Consider the following 14670-nt stretch of genomic DNA (forward strand, 5'->3'; position numbering starts at 1 on the left):
TCAGACCCCTGCTGTAAAGAAATCAGGCCTTGGAAGGATTCCAAGGCATGGGATCCAGGGACACCACATCTGGGGTGGGTGAAGCAGAGACACACAGTCAGGGGAACCAGGCATGGTAACTAACTGCTGTCTCCACAGTTGGGAGGAGGTGAGCTGCTGGGCAACGAGCAGCGGTTGTTACCCACAAACGGCTCTCCTGCTGGAGGGGCAGAGCTGATCCCATACCCACCACGCTGAGAACAGAGCCGAAGTCCTTACTTCGTCTAAAGGTTCATATCATCGTCACCTCAATCCCTTCCCTGGGTGGGGCCACTCCAGCCACACTGGGCTTCTTGGTGTTATTCAAACAAAGCAGCTCAGCCTCATCACCTGCTTTTCTTTTTCTTTTCATCTTTTTTTTTTTTTTAAACATTTTTAGTGAAGCACAGTTGCTTTACGATGTTGTGTTAGTTTCTGATTTACAGCAAAGTGAATGCTTATATATATCCCCTCTTTTTTGTAGTTTCTTCCCATTTAGGTCACCGCAGAGCACCAAGTACGGTTGCCTGTGCTATACAGCAGGTTCTCATTAGTTATCTATTTTATACGTAGTATATATGTCAAACCCAGTCTCCCAATTCATCCCCCCCTTCCCCCTTGGTGTCCATATGTTTGTTCCTTATGTGTGTTTCTCTATTTCTGCTTTGCAAATAAAATCATCTATACTGCTTTCCTAGACTCCACATGTGTGCATTACTGTATGTTATTTGTTTTTCTCTTTCTGACCTGTTTCAGTCTGTATGACAGTCTCTAGGTCCATCCATATCTCTGCAAATGGCACATTTTCATTCCTTTTTATGACTGAGTAATATTCCAGTATGTGTGTGTACATATACACCACAAATCTTCTTTACCATTCCTCTGTTGATAGGCATTTAGGTTCCTTAAAACACTAAAAATAACTAAAAATAACCATATGACTTAGCAATCCGACTTCTGGGCATATATCCTGAGAAAACCATAACTCAAAAAGATACATGTATTCCAATGTACATTGCTTTTCTTTCTATCTAGAAATGACTTTCCACAGACCTGTGCGTGGCTCACTCTCACTTCTTCCATATCTCTGCTCTAACAACCATTTCTTCTTCAAAGGAGACTTTGTTAACCATTTTACTTTAAAAAGCTCCCAGCCTCCTAATCTAGTCACTGTATTCCTTCATCTTGTTGTACTGCAATGCACCAGTCCCTGTCTGATGCATTCTTTTTTAAAAAATTTTATTTATTTATTTTAGTTGGAGGCTAATTACTTTATAATATTGTAGTGGTTTTTGCCATATATCGACATGAATCAGCCATGGGTGTACATGTGTTCCCCATCCTGAACCACCACCCCCACCTCCCTCCGCATCCCATCCCTCAGGGTCATCCCAGTGCACCAGTCTTGAGCACCCTGTCTCATGCATCAAACCTGGACTGGCGATGTCTCACATATGATAACACACATGTTTCAATGCTATCCTCTCAAATCATCCCACCCTCGCCTTCTCCCACAGAGTCCAAAAGACTGTTCTTTACATCTGTGTCTCTTTGCATTCATTTTTATCTGTTTACATATTTTCTGGATCCTTCCCTTGAGAGTAAGCTTCATGAGGGCAGAGGCTTTATCTGTGGCTGTTTCCAGTACCTCGAAGACTTAGTAAGTGTTCCATAAATATTTCTTGAATTAATAAGGATTATCCTACTTGTTTTCATTTTTGTTTGTTTTCATCAAGTCTCTCATATGCGCACAGAAGTCTGAGTGTGACTTACAAGCTAGATTGGAAAGCCTTGTAACTCAAACTTGGACCATCAAAACTGACACTACAAGAATGGAGCCTCTGGCTTTGTCCAAAACTACATAAGGAAATGACTGTATATTAGTGTCCTGCGGCTGCCGTAGTAAACTACACAAAGTAGGTGGCTTAAGGGCTTCCCTGGTGGCTCAGATGGTATAGAATCCGCCTGCAATGTGGGAGACCTGGGTTCAATCCCTGAGTTGGGAAGATCCCCCAGAGGAGGGCACAACAACCCACTCCAGTTTTCTTGCCTGGAGAATCCCGATGGACAGAGGAGCCAGGCAGGCTGCAGTCCATGGGGTCGCAAAGAGTCAGACATGACTGAGTGGTAAGCACAGCACTGGTGGCTTAAAACAACAGAAATGTATTTCCTCACAGTTTTGGAGGCAAGAAGTTCAAAATCAAGATGTCAGCAGGGCCATACTCCTTCACCCTGCCCCCAAAATATATCAAAAGTCCTAACCCACAGTATCAGACTGTCATCATATTTGGAAATAGAATCTTTACAGAGGTAATCAAGTTAAAATGAGATTATCAGGATGAACCCTCACTCAATCTGTCTAGTGTCTGTATAAAAAGGGGAAATTTAGACACAGAGACAATCAGGTACAGAGGAAAGACAGACGTGTGAAGATGGAGGACTGGAGTGATCCATGGATAAGCCGAGAAATGCCAAGGATTGCTGGCAACTTTTGTGAGCTAGGAAGAGGCAAGGAAGGACTCTTCCCCATCAGTTTCATGGCCCTGCCAAAACTTAATTTCAGACTTCCGGCCTGCAGAACTGTGAGACAATAAATGTCTGTTGTTTTCAGCCACCTAGTCTCCGATACTTTGTTATGGCTTCCCTAGAAAATTAACATAAGCCCTGACCTCGACCATCCCCCTTCCTTAAGCACACAGAATTCCCTGTTCTCCTGATACTGCCCTCCTAGTGGCTACCTGGGTTTCCATCTGGGTCAGTTCTTTGGTGAGACTTAAAATAATACAATGAAAGGCTAATCATTTGTTTGAAGGCTTTAGGAGAATTATTTCAAAATTTGAGGCAAGTGAATGCATGTGTAATAATAGTTCAAGATAAGGGCTTATTTATATAATCTCAAACTGGCCAGTGAATATGTTAATTCATATAAAACCTGCATAATTATTTAAAATGGTTTAAGATATAAGATAAGTTAAGAAGACAGGAATCCTGTTGTGAGAATAATTGAACCCTGGGCTAAGTCTGGAGTAATTATCTCATAAATTTTTGAATTATGAAAATATGACTTTTTCCCTTATCTATTGGCACACCCCTAGACTCCCAACAGGGCTCCATCTTTGCTCCTGCAGGTGTAGCATGCAGAAAGCAGAAGAACCACTGGTATTCCTAAGATGCTGCAACAGGCTGGCCCCTGTGCTGGAACATTCAAAGGCTGCCCATGCTGTTAGCTGAGGAAGGTCCTTCTCAGTGACTGGTACTGTTATGAGTTGTCCTCACCATTTTAACATTGTTTAGATGGAAAAAGATGTCTGCATGAAGTGTAATTAGTAATTTTTATTCTATTTTTAACTGAGAAGAAAAGTTTCCCTATAAAATAACCATTGTTAATATTTAATCATCTAACAAATGCATGTTTTCCTATTTCCATTCTATGTGAAAGTAAGATACTAATACAAATTCTTAGAAAAGGGATTACCTTCCCAGAAGATATGTGCATTTTATCAGGGACCCTGATCCAAAGACATTAATACCTCTACCTTATACGCTGCAGGGTTGGTGAGGGTGTTTTTTGTTTTTTTGGCAATGTGGCCAAAAAAAATTTTTTTTCCTGGCCTAACGTGTCTCAAATCACACAGAAGAATGGCTGCCCACACTGTCTTTGTATAAAGCTATCCAGAAAGCTCAGCACAATGGAAGTGAAGCACTGTGTGCAGACTGTGATGGTCCAACAGCGAGTGGAGCAAAAAGGGTCATACGAAGTTCCTGAGAGGAGTGCGTGTCCGACTTGCCTTCTGCAGGACACCTGGTAATGGTTGCCTCTTGCCCCTGAGACCGGTGCTCTGCCATACTCCCCACGGACGATGTTTCCACGACCTTCCTGAAGTGGCAACCAAACAGTGATGGGTCAATGTCACCATCTGGCGACTAGGGCCCTAACCATCTAAGCTCAAAGTTGTTCCTGCTTTCTTGAGCAAATTAGATAGAACAAAACCTAACTCCCAACAATCTGCTTTTCCTCAAGTGCCAACATTCACAGTAAAGAATAATCAAAAGTTTGCCCAGCTTTTCCTTCTTTTATTTAATTACCATATAGGAATAATATTTTCCAGTTTAGATACATAGCATTTTAAATGAAATGATTTTAATTTTAAATGAAATGAAATCTTTAAGGCTGTCTGGTGATCTGTTTTCTATGTATAAACATAGTTTCATGGATAACTATCTTCATAGTTCCAAACTATTGAAATATTATTAGAATTGACTTTTGGTTTGCAATTTCCTGATAATTTGGAAGAAAAAAATATAAACATACACACACCACCAAATACCTTAATTTCAGGATGCAAACTAAATAATTTTCTGTCATCATTTAAATAAAATGTAATATTTCCAAACCTCCATCTTGCTGTAATGACGGAAAATTCAATCTCATTCATTACCAGATTCTTCTCCCCCAGTTTCACCAGGGTTATTGAAAGGTCCAAAGTGTCTTATTCAGGCCAGGTCTTATGTGAAGGGCCCTTTGGTCTTTAGTTTTCATGGTCATTGCTGATTGTGATGGCAACACATAGAGAACAGTTGGTTCCACTGGTTTATCAACTGAGGGGAGAGGCAGAGAGATCTTTGCCAAGTACTGAGTTTTCCTTCTCAGGGAGGGGCCCTCTAGATGCTGCAGACAGACGTTCCCACCCCATGGGGAACTGCCATCTTCCCTGTAGCTCTTCTCTCTGTCCTCCCATTGCCCAATGCCACCCACCTAGGTGTGAAGGGTCCCTGCCCCTTCCATAGGCCCCCATCTGCTTTCCTGGTCAGAGCAAGCTCTTCCAGTGTAGGCAGTCCCCTGCACCCCCATTCCCAACCCATAAACCACCCACCCTTCCTCATCCACTACTTCCAAAAGGCAAATATTTTCCATAAGCAAAGGAAGCCTTGGGTCTTCTGGACTTCAATCCTTGTTCGTCATCAAGGTCGAGATTGTGGGGGAAGGACAAATACTCCTCACTCTTTCTCATTCTTCCATAGGCAAACAAGTAGTAAAATAGAAAGCAAGCAAGAGCAGCAAAGAAAACAAAAAATGCCACAATATCTTATTAAACTGCCCTTCAACATGTGGATACTTGTGATTGAATTCTGATGTTCTTAATCTTACAAAGTGTTTTCAACACTCTGAGCAGTTAGATATTGCACATTACGAAATTTTGTCATTGAGTCTTTGAAAAAAGTAGTAGCAGAAACTGGATTGCATTTTGAGTGGCTCTAAAGATATACTATACTGATTTTTCAAATTGGGGTTTTTCCAGAAAGGTTTTCACCTTTGTGTAACATGCACACTTGACCCTAAAACATTTAAATGTATTTTGGGCTTCCAGTGGCTCAGATGGTAAAGAGTCAGCCTGCAATACAGGAGACCCAGTTTGATCCCTGTGTCGGGAAGATTCTCTGGAGAAGGGAACAGCTACCCACTCCAGTATTCTTGCCTGGAGAATTCCATGGACCGAGGAGTCTTGTGGGCCATAGTCCATGGACTTGTGAGGAGTTGGACACCACTGAGTGACTGACAGCTTTACTTTCGCTTTTGAGATTAGAGGCAAGTCTCCTGGCATGGTTGATGTTGCTCTCAGGTCATGCCTCCTACAGGCAGGGTGAGGTCTGGTACTAACTTTTCCTTTCCTTAATGCTCTCTCCATGTGGGACTCTCTCTAGAGTCATTAGCATAGTCAAAAAGAGGGAACTTTCTGACTAAGGGAAACATCTACAAGGAACAAATCCATCATTTATCTTCCTCCAAGGAGAATGACCTCAAAATCAAGATATGAATGTTGGATAATGCAGTTAAGAATTGAATGGATTTTTTAAACTGTCCTTTTTTCTTTGAAAACCAACCTCTTTCAATTTTCTTGGAAAAAATTAAAAACCCTGCAGAGCTTGTGATGATAAATACAGCCCTTGGCCAGCTTTGCCTGTGTTGGAGTGTTGGAGGTGCTGATGTAGGGGTTTTTTTCTTAAGTTATTTTGGGGAATAGAGCTTATTTAAATTCCACCAGTTAGAGAAAAAAAAAACCCACCCTCAAACAGTGCTGTTTCATGTTGGTTGAATAATTCACAAATGGGCAGATGGAAGGACACATATAGCTACAAACTGAGTGTCCCTTCGTATAAGCACTGTTTTGTTAAACACTCCCTAGCCAGTTCCATCACAGTTAAGGCAGTTCTTGGGAGGAAGAAGAAGATCACTTCTCCACTAAAATACTATGTGTATGAGGTATTTGTTAAAACACCTACTAGCCAAGCTCTATTCTCTGGAATCCTCTAAAACAAGAACAGACTAATCAGAATTCAGGTATTGCACTGCAATGGAAGCTTCCTGTCAAAGAATTCTACTCCTGGTTCTGAGTTTCTTTAATTCTGAAAAAAGAAATTTGTTTTGGAAAAACACAATGATTGAATTACTATTAAAAAGCATGAGTGAAAAAGCAGAAATAAATGCACTGCCATGTTTTCCTGAGCTCTCAGCCCAGACCTCCTGCTGAGGAGCAGTGGGGGCTGTGTGACTCAGGAAATTAAGCACCGGGATCAGCTCCTGGGGCCTTCATCTAATTTTCAGTGACCTTGTGAAAATTACTTCATATGTCTGTACCTTTACTAGCTTTTAAGGTGAGGAGAATAATATTGGCCTCCCACCAAAGGAGTATGTGGTTGAATAGCAAATGCATATAATTGATATTGCCTTGCTGATACTGTGTGAAGAGCCATGTGGAATGATAAAACCGACTGGATGTAAGATGGTGGAAGGATGACAAGTAGCCTGGTGTATTTCCAGACCTACAGTTCAGCCATGCTTAGCTTGGAATCCTTTGAATGTTTGTCATGGTCTAAGGGCATGAAGAACTTGTTTTAGTTCTGAAGAAATAGCACATTAGCAACTTGCATAATCAGGTGTTTCAATGAGATTTTGGAAAAGATATGTCTACTTTCATTTTGGGCTTCCCAGGTGGTGCTAGTGGTAAAGAACCCACCTGTCAATGCAAGAGATATAAGAGGTGTGGGAAGATCCCCTGGAGGAGGGCATGGCAACTGATTCCAGTATTCATGCCTGGAGAATCCCATGGACAGAGAAGCTTGGAGGGCTACAATCCATAAGGTCACAAAGAGTCCAATACGACTCACGCGCCTTAGCATGCACACACCCACACATGCACTTTTAGTTTCTCTGAAGATCCTAGAGGCCTCAGAAATCATTCAGCCCACATCCTTAGGAACCACATCCCTGAGTAGGGCCATTTCCTGTGGGAAGACAGTCACCATCTCCTGGGTGAATATAACAGGCAGAAATTCTTTCTGATACTGAGTTGAATTCTGATTCCTTGTAACATCCTTCTGTTGGTTCTAGTCCTACTCTCTGAAGCAGCAAAACCCTGTCTATTTCTTCTTGCATGTAACAGACTCTCAAATTATTGAAGTCAGGACTCCCATTTTTCTTGCATGTCTGTCTCCAGGTAAAATATTTCCTTCTCCACTCCTTGTATGACCAGGTACTAGTAGCTTCTCATCATCAATACCATCTTCTTGTAATTCAGCCCAGCTTGTTTTTCTTTCCCTTAAGATGTCTTCAAAAAGGATCACTGCCTGAAGCAGTGGGTCTAATAGTTCAAGGCTCAGTCAGGCCTCTTTTATTTACATTTTAATCAAAATCAAATTTAATGATTATCACTTTGGATATAATAATGAACAACATAGACATAATTCTTGGCCTTAAAAGCTTGCGCTTGGGAATGGAAGAAGTGCATGGAGAAGATCTCCCTCCCAAGAAGATAGTTTACAATGATAGACTTGAGACTGGGACCAGGAATGAACTCAGAACCGGGAGAAGAATTCTTGGGGTGGATACAGCTTATTAGAACTCAGCCTCCAATCCTCCCCTCCTTCTAGCTTGTCTCCCTTTTCTGCACAGCCTGGAAAGCTAACACTATACTTCCCAGACAGTCTTGTAGATAGGAGCCTGGACAGAAATTAGGCCCCACCAAATAAATGCAACTCAGGCCCTTGCTAAGCAGTTTTATTAATGAAATAAAAAGTCATTGAGTAAATTTAAGCAGTGTTCAAACATTTATGTGTTTAACAGGTTCAGATACTTGATAAGGCTGATCTTCAGTTATTTATTTTTCCTTTATTTATTTTTTTGTTTGTTTATTGAAATTTGTAAGCTCTTTTTTGCCCAGTTATACAACTAGATGAAGTTTAGGATAATTTTATCAATTAAGAAATCCAACTGTGGATGATCATATTGGGTTAAGCTTAAAAATTAATTTGAGAAGAAATGATTTAGTTTTCCATGTTTGACATACACTTCTTTCCACTTATGTAAATTTTCTATCTCTTAAAAAATTGAATAGTGAGATAGACAAACATACTGAGTATTGCTGCAAAGAGGAATTATTGGGGCACTGTGAGAACTTACAACAGTGGAACTTAAGGCATATTCAGGATTAGAGACAAGTCTTTCCAAACATGACATCCTAGTTAGGCCTTACGGAATGAAGAGGAGTTCACTGGGCAAAGAGAAAAATGAGGGAAGAGACTTGCAGGCAACTTGGTCAATTTATATGAAGACCCAGAGACAAAAGAGTATGGGATGGTCTTTCAAGGTTTAAAATGGCTAGCACAAAAAATTCAAAAGGAAAGGAAGACAAAAAATGGAACAATCCAGGTAAGCAACAGCCAAATTATGAACAGCTTCGTGAGCTGTATTTGGGTATTTAGATGTGCATTTAGAGTTTAGATGGCAAAACAAACTGGACATAATAGTAAAAGCGTTGGGATGGTGATGAGAAGGGAGGTGTAAGTAGAGTGCCTAGGCTTCTGGCTTTCAACCTGGGAGGATGACTGTGCTTTTCACAGAGACAAGAGCAAGAGAGTAATCAAATCTTGAGGGGGGAAAATATCATTAATGCGTGTTTGTACCCATTGAATTTGTGGTGCCTGGGGACAGCCAAGTGGAAATGTTCAGCAGACTTTGAATCACAACCAAAGATCAACGATGTAGATGGAGATATTTGTTTCTGAATCATTATAATTGAAGGCACCGAAGTGGACAGTATCAGTCAAGGGCAGTGTGAGGATCAAGAAGTACAAGAAAAACATGTGACTTAGGCCATTTGCTTTTAAGCCCAAGGATAACCTTGGTGAATTTAGAAGTCCCATTATACTGATGACTCATATTGCATTCATATAAACCTTTTGGTGTCTTTCATACACACTCTAGTGAGGCCACCTCGTTATAAGTGGCAGAAACCCAACTCAAACTAGTTTAAGAAGGGAAAAAAAAGGAGGTTGGGCTCAAAAAGTAGGAGATCCAAGGTAGACTTTAGATATCGTGGCATCCAAGGGACTCAAAAGCTTATTTCTGATTTGTGAATATCTATAGAGACTCTGTTTCTACATGGTAGACAAGAGGAACCCCAGTCAACCCAGCTTACAACCTCAAAGCTTAGCAGTATCAATAGAAAGAATATTACTCTCAAATTTGTGTGTATATATACATATACATTATATATATAAATCTTAGTGTGTGTGTGCATGCACGCTCAGTCATATCTGACTCTTTGCAACCCCTTGGGCTATAGTCCACCAAGAGAAGACACCAGTTGGTTCTGCTTAGGTCTTATGCCCAACCATAATTTGTTTCAGTGATCAGGATAATGGAGCATTGGATATCCTATATCTGGATCTCCAAGAAAGTTAAAATTCTTGAAATTCACTCCAGACCTTCTGAATCAGAATGTCTGGGGAACAGTCCCATAAAGTACTATTTTTCACAAGTGGCTAGCGTGACTCTTACTGGGGGCAGAGTTCACAGATCATGTTTTGAGAAATTCTACAAGCTCCAGAACCACTAGAACAGAATCCTGCCTGAGAGGTCCTCAGGTCTGTACCCTGTCAGTCTTGGTAAAGTTGAAAAACGTTCAGGCTTTTGAGTGGATTTGAAAGGTCTTGGGGTGCACTCTAGTCTGAATCACCTCATTAAATCTATGACCAGGCAATTCATTTAACTCCCTTTTGACATTTACTTCCCTCATTTCAGCACACAGGGAAAATGCTTACTCAGAATGGTTGTGCAAGGTTAAATCAACAACACTGTGAGGTCTGGTTGCCCATTATTCTTTCTCCATTGCTCAGAGGCCTCAACCCCATGACTAACATCTAGGTTTTCCGTTGCTGGGGTGGTTTCTGCCTCCTGTGTCATTGCCATTTATTGCCTAAGGAAGTTCTCAATGTTCAGTGCTTCCATATCCTCTCAGGTCCCTAAAGCTGCACTTCCAGGATGCTAAACTCAACCTGTCCACCCAGACCCTCACTGTCTCTCTGTCTCGTCTTTTACCTGCCGTACCCCTACCTGCCCCAACCTCCACGTCAGTTGCTCAAGGAGTTTTTAAAATCTCTACATTCTATGCTTCTGAACCTAGGCAATAGGCCTGGGATATATTTTCATATATGATTTGGTACAGAGAGCAATGTCTTGAGCTGAAAGTTGATCTGGGCTTTTAGAGTGCCAGATTGCAGAAGAAATAAAAATGATCACTTTTTTGTTTTGTTTTAGGGAAAACATCTCATATAAAGGACTTGATAATAGACACATGAGACTCCTTGAAGAGCTATACTTAGGTAAAAGTAGACAAAAACCTACAGATGCCAGACTACATTACTCCTGTATTTGGTCCTTCATCACTTTTTAATACCTTTTTTTCCCAGCTGCCACCTTGGGAAAAATAGAAAAGCAAAGAGGATGCAGAAAATTGACCTGTAATTTAAAAGGAAGCTGACTCCATTTATGAGAGCCCTGATACAGCACATACTAGAAATGGGACAATGAATGAAATGGTGTCAGTGCCCTGTGAACTCATGCCACCCAAGAGCGCTTTGCCGTGCTCTGACAATGCTTGTGAATTTGTGCCGGAAGAGGTTTGTAAAGCTGCTCTTCTGTGAGAGCCCAGCTTCTTCAGCTTCTAATCTTGAATACTAAAGGCACTGTGCTGTATTTTGCAAATTTTGCCCTCTGTGTGGTTACTGGGTTGGTGCCAGAAGAAAAATTAATGGAACCCTCATCCAAATCATCCTAAGACCTTTATTCTATACTTTGTTCCTTACAGTTAAGTGACATTTCTCTTCCAAAGAACCCCAAGTGACAATGTACTATTTTGGTATTATTTTACCCTGGACTATTGTATTTTTCCTTCCCTGTATTTTCTTTGTTGAAGTGAAGTGAAGTCGCTCAGTTGTATCCGACTCTTTGTGACCCTGTGGACTGTAGCCTGCCAGGCTCCTCTGTCCTTGGGATTCTCCAGGCAAGAATACTGGAGTGGGTTACCATTTCCTTCTCCAGGGAATCTTTCCAACCCTGGGATCAAACCCGAGTCTCCCGCACTGGAGGCAGACGCTTTAACCTCTGAGCCACCAAGCTTACAAGTCTCCACCACCACCCACCACCACCACCCACCACCCCCACCCCCCGCCCCCGCTCCCCAACCCCTACTCCCAGCCGCTGTCCCGGCCACCTCCAGAGAGGAAGGGGCTGGATAAACTTGGAAATCCTGGCTTTTATTTTCCAAATCCTAAGCCCTCGAGGGAGGATAAAATCTGTGGGCCCAGAGAAAGTGACCTTAATAAGCATGGTGAGTAAATGTTCCACCAGATGAGATATATTCCCCAGAGCCCAGGGCTGTGAAGAAAGAGATGGGTGAGTTCATGCCCAACGTTCTGGTTTTACTAGCAGAGAAGGTCTTGAGTCTCACAAGCAGAAGGGACTAAGGCAAGCAAGACCAAGGAGACCAAGGTGTTGTGGGTTCTCTAACCAGGCTCATAAACTCAATGTGTTCAGGTTCCTGATGGGTAACATACATGTGAGGATTGGAAGTGATGTGAATGGAAGACTGTGTGGGCATGCTAAGTCGTTTCAGAGCATCCAACTCTTTGTGACCCCTATGGACTGCAGCCCACCAGGCTCCTCTGTCCATGGGATTCTCCAGGGAAGAATACTGGAGTGGGTTCCTATGTCCTCCTCCAGAGAATCTTACTGACCCAGGGATAGAACCTGTGTCTCCTATGTCTCCTTCATTGGCAGGCAGTTTCTTTACCACTAGTGCCACCTGGGAAGCTGAGTGGGAGACTAGTGAGGCTCGTACTCTAGAGGACGTGTCCTGTCCAAAGGCAATCTAATTCTCAGTCCAGTTAAGTTCAAATGCTCTGTCGTGTCTGACTCTTTGCGACCCCATGGACTGCAGCATGCCAGGCTTCCTTGTCCATCACCAACTCCTGGAGCTTACTCAAACTCATGTCCACCGAGTTGGGGATGCCATACAACCATCTCATCCTCTGTCGTCCCCTTCTCTATGAGCACAAAAGAAACCAATCTGTTTTACTTGACAAGTTTTGGCCCACAGTCCAGGAGCCACATTGAATGGAATAATGACTGTGTTGATATTACTTACTGTGGGGCAGATTGCTAAGGCTGAAGGCACACCCAATGCCTTGATGCCACATCAGCCCCTAAACATTGTCGTTAACTCAGGGTACAATGAGAGGGGTGAAATCTTGTATGGCCCAGGTTAATAGTTATAGAAGTTTCAAGACGAGGCTTAAAATAGAAATTGAACCGAGTTAAAGAAATCTTTAAGAATTTCTCGTACACCTGAATTTGTAGACTGATAATATACTTCTATCAATATAATTCTATCATTAGAGAGGTATCTAGGATAGTTTTGGCTTTACCAATGTGGAACTTGGTGCTGTGTGTTCTTAGGAAAGTCAGTATCTCAAGCCTGTTTCTCCAACTGTGAAAGAGGAACAAATGCCTTCTGAAGTTTGCTGGCATTAAATGTAGGACAAGGATATGGAACAATGCTTGCCCCTAAATAAGATTGTAACTCTTAGTGCCAAAGATGCTGATACCTTGTGTTCATTGCCTCACAGTGAGTTTGGTGAAATACTATTGATGAACTTTATCAATAATGAATATGTCAATACAGTGATTCTCTTGTCCCTTAAGATGTATTTCCCATCTTGCTCCCATCACTCTCATGTGAAGATGCTCCTAGAGTCTCTCCCATCAGGCTAGAGTCTCAGACATCCTCATACTCACTTGAATTGGAGTCTTAATATGTTCTTCCCATTGCCTTTAGAATAAATTACAAGTTCTTGAAAACAGCCTATGAGCCAAACCTGGCCGCTTACCATCCACCTCCATAGCAAACTTCATATTGGAAGATTTGAATTACTGCATTGTGTTTTGATCCACAGCTGACCTAGTAGGTCTACTGGGGAAAGGTCCAAACAACACAAGTTAAAGAGTCATGAACTAATATAGATTTGAGTTATAGCTCTGCCCATACTAAAATTGTGATATTGGGCAAGCCTCAATTTCTGCATTCACGAAAGTAAACAGGGATACTTCTATTATCTGGGAATAATAATATTATCCGCTGCTTATGTAATTCAGTGGCTTAAAAAAAAAGGCACAGTGAAGATGAAAAACACTCATCAACTGTAAAGTGTTACGTAAATGTCCATGTTGCCCACACAGGCTTGGCCAGTCCCCGCCTCTTTTTTTCTCCATCAGACCATCTCAGCTGGTGCTCTGTCTGATCTCAATCTCTTTGTCCAGCTGCTTTTTGGCAGTGTGGGTCAGCTGTAGCTCAGGAGGGCCCTGGAAGATTCAGGCCACCTATCCCCTCTTCAGATTGACTCATTTGTTCCTTTGCAGAGAAGCCCACTCTTAGTCCCTACTCAGCCTCAGATCTGGTGATGGAAGCCTTGGCCCTGCCCCAGCTCATTTCTGGAGCAATTTCTGTCTCCCATAAGGGCTAACTAAAAATGATGTGTGTGATTGTGTGTGTGTGTGTGTGTGTGTGTGTGTGTGTGTGTGTGTGTGTGTGTGTGTGTTGAGAGAAGTGGTGACAGACAAAGGAAGAATTAGGCTACTATGTCGGCACTCTCTTTTCCCCTTGTGTTCCAGGGAGAGGACAGTGCATTTCCAAATGGAAGAATTATGGACTGAGCAGATTTTAAGGAAAAGTAGCTCGCACCAGTATATCTTTAGGGATCATCTATGACCTTTGTGAGTCTGGGGATTATTCCACCTATTTGGAGCACCAGAATACAGTCCATAAGTTAACATTCTCTGATTCATTCAGGCTTCTTAACTCACCTGTTGAAATTTTCTGACAGGGATCAAAAGCATAGGGAACTAATTTTCCAATTCTTTAAATTTTTGAAGAAACAGCAGCCCTCACATCCAGGCTCTGGGATCAATTCATAGGAGGACACTATAAAAAAGCAGCAAAGGAACAGAGAAGAACTTTTTTCTTTTCATTGCCTAGAACTAGAGCAAATTACTTTTTTATGATGGAGAGCTAGAAGATGCATTTAAAAATACTTTATAGAAGATTCGCTTTTTGGATTACAAAATTACTAAGAACATCATGACAGGCATTTACAGACATAAATCTCATCTACTGTGAGTGGTGCCTTACAAAAAATCTTTTGTATATATATAAAAGCTTCTGCATATGTATAAATTGCATAAGATAGCATTTTCACAAAGGAAGAAATTCTGCAGGCATTTCTATAATTGCTTTCCATTTCAAATTTGATTAGAAA

General features: G+C 41.6%; 1 long non-coding RNA gene across 1 annotated transcript in view; it reads right to left on the reverse strand.

The window, feature by feature from the left end:
* The window catches only part of LOC105610729 (uncharacterized), an 89314-nt gene that overhangs the window by 7668 nt on the left and 66976 nt on the right, over positions 1–14670 (reverse strand). Inside the window, exon 3 of the long non-coding RNA XR_001435036.4 lies at positions 14219–14336. This is a non-coding gene — a long non-coding RNA (uncharacterized LOC105610729). The remainder of the gene's footprint in view (positions 1–14218; positions 14337–14670) is intronic.

The sequence above is a fragment of the Ovis aries genome, chromosome 8, assembly GCF_016772045.2.
Source record: "Ovis aries strain OAR_USU_Benz2616 breed Rambouillet chromosome 8, ARS-UI_Ramb_v3.0, whole genome shotgun sequence".
NCBI classification, from domain to species: domain Eukaryota; kingdom Metazoa; phylum Chordata; class Mammalia; order Artiodactyla; family Bovidae; genus Ovis; species Ovis aries.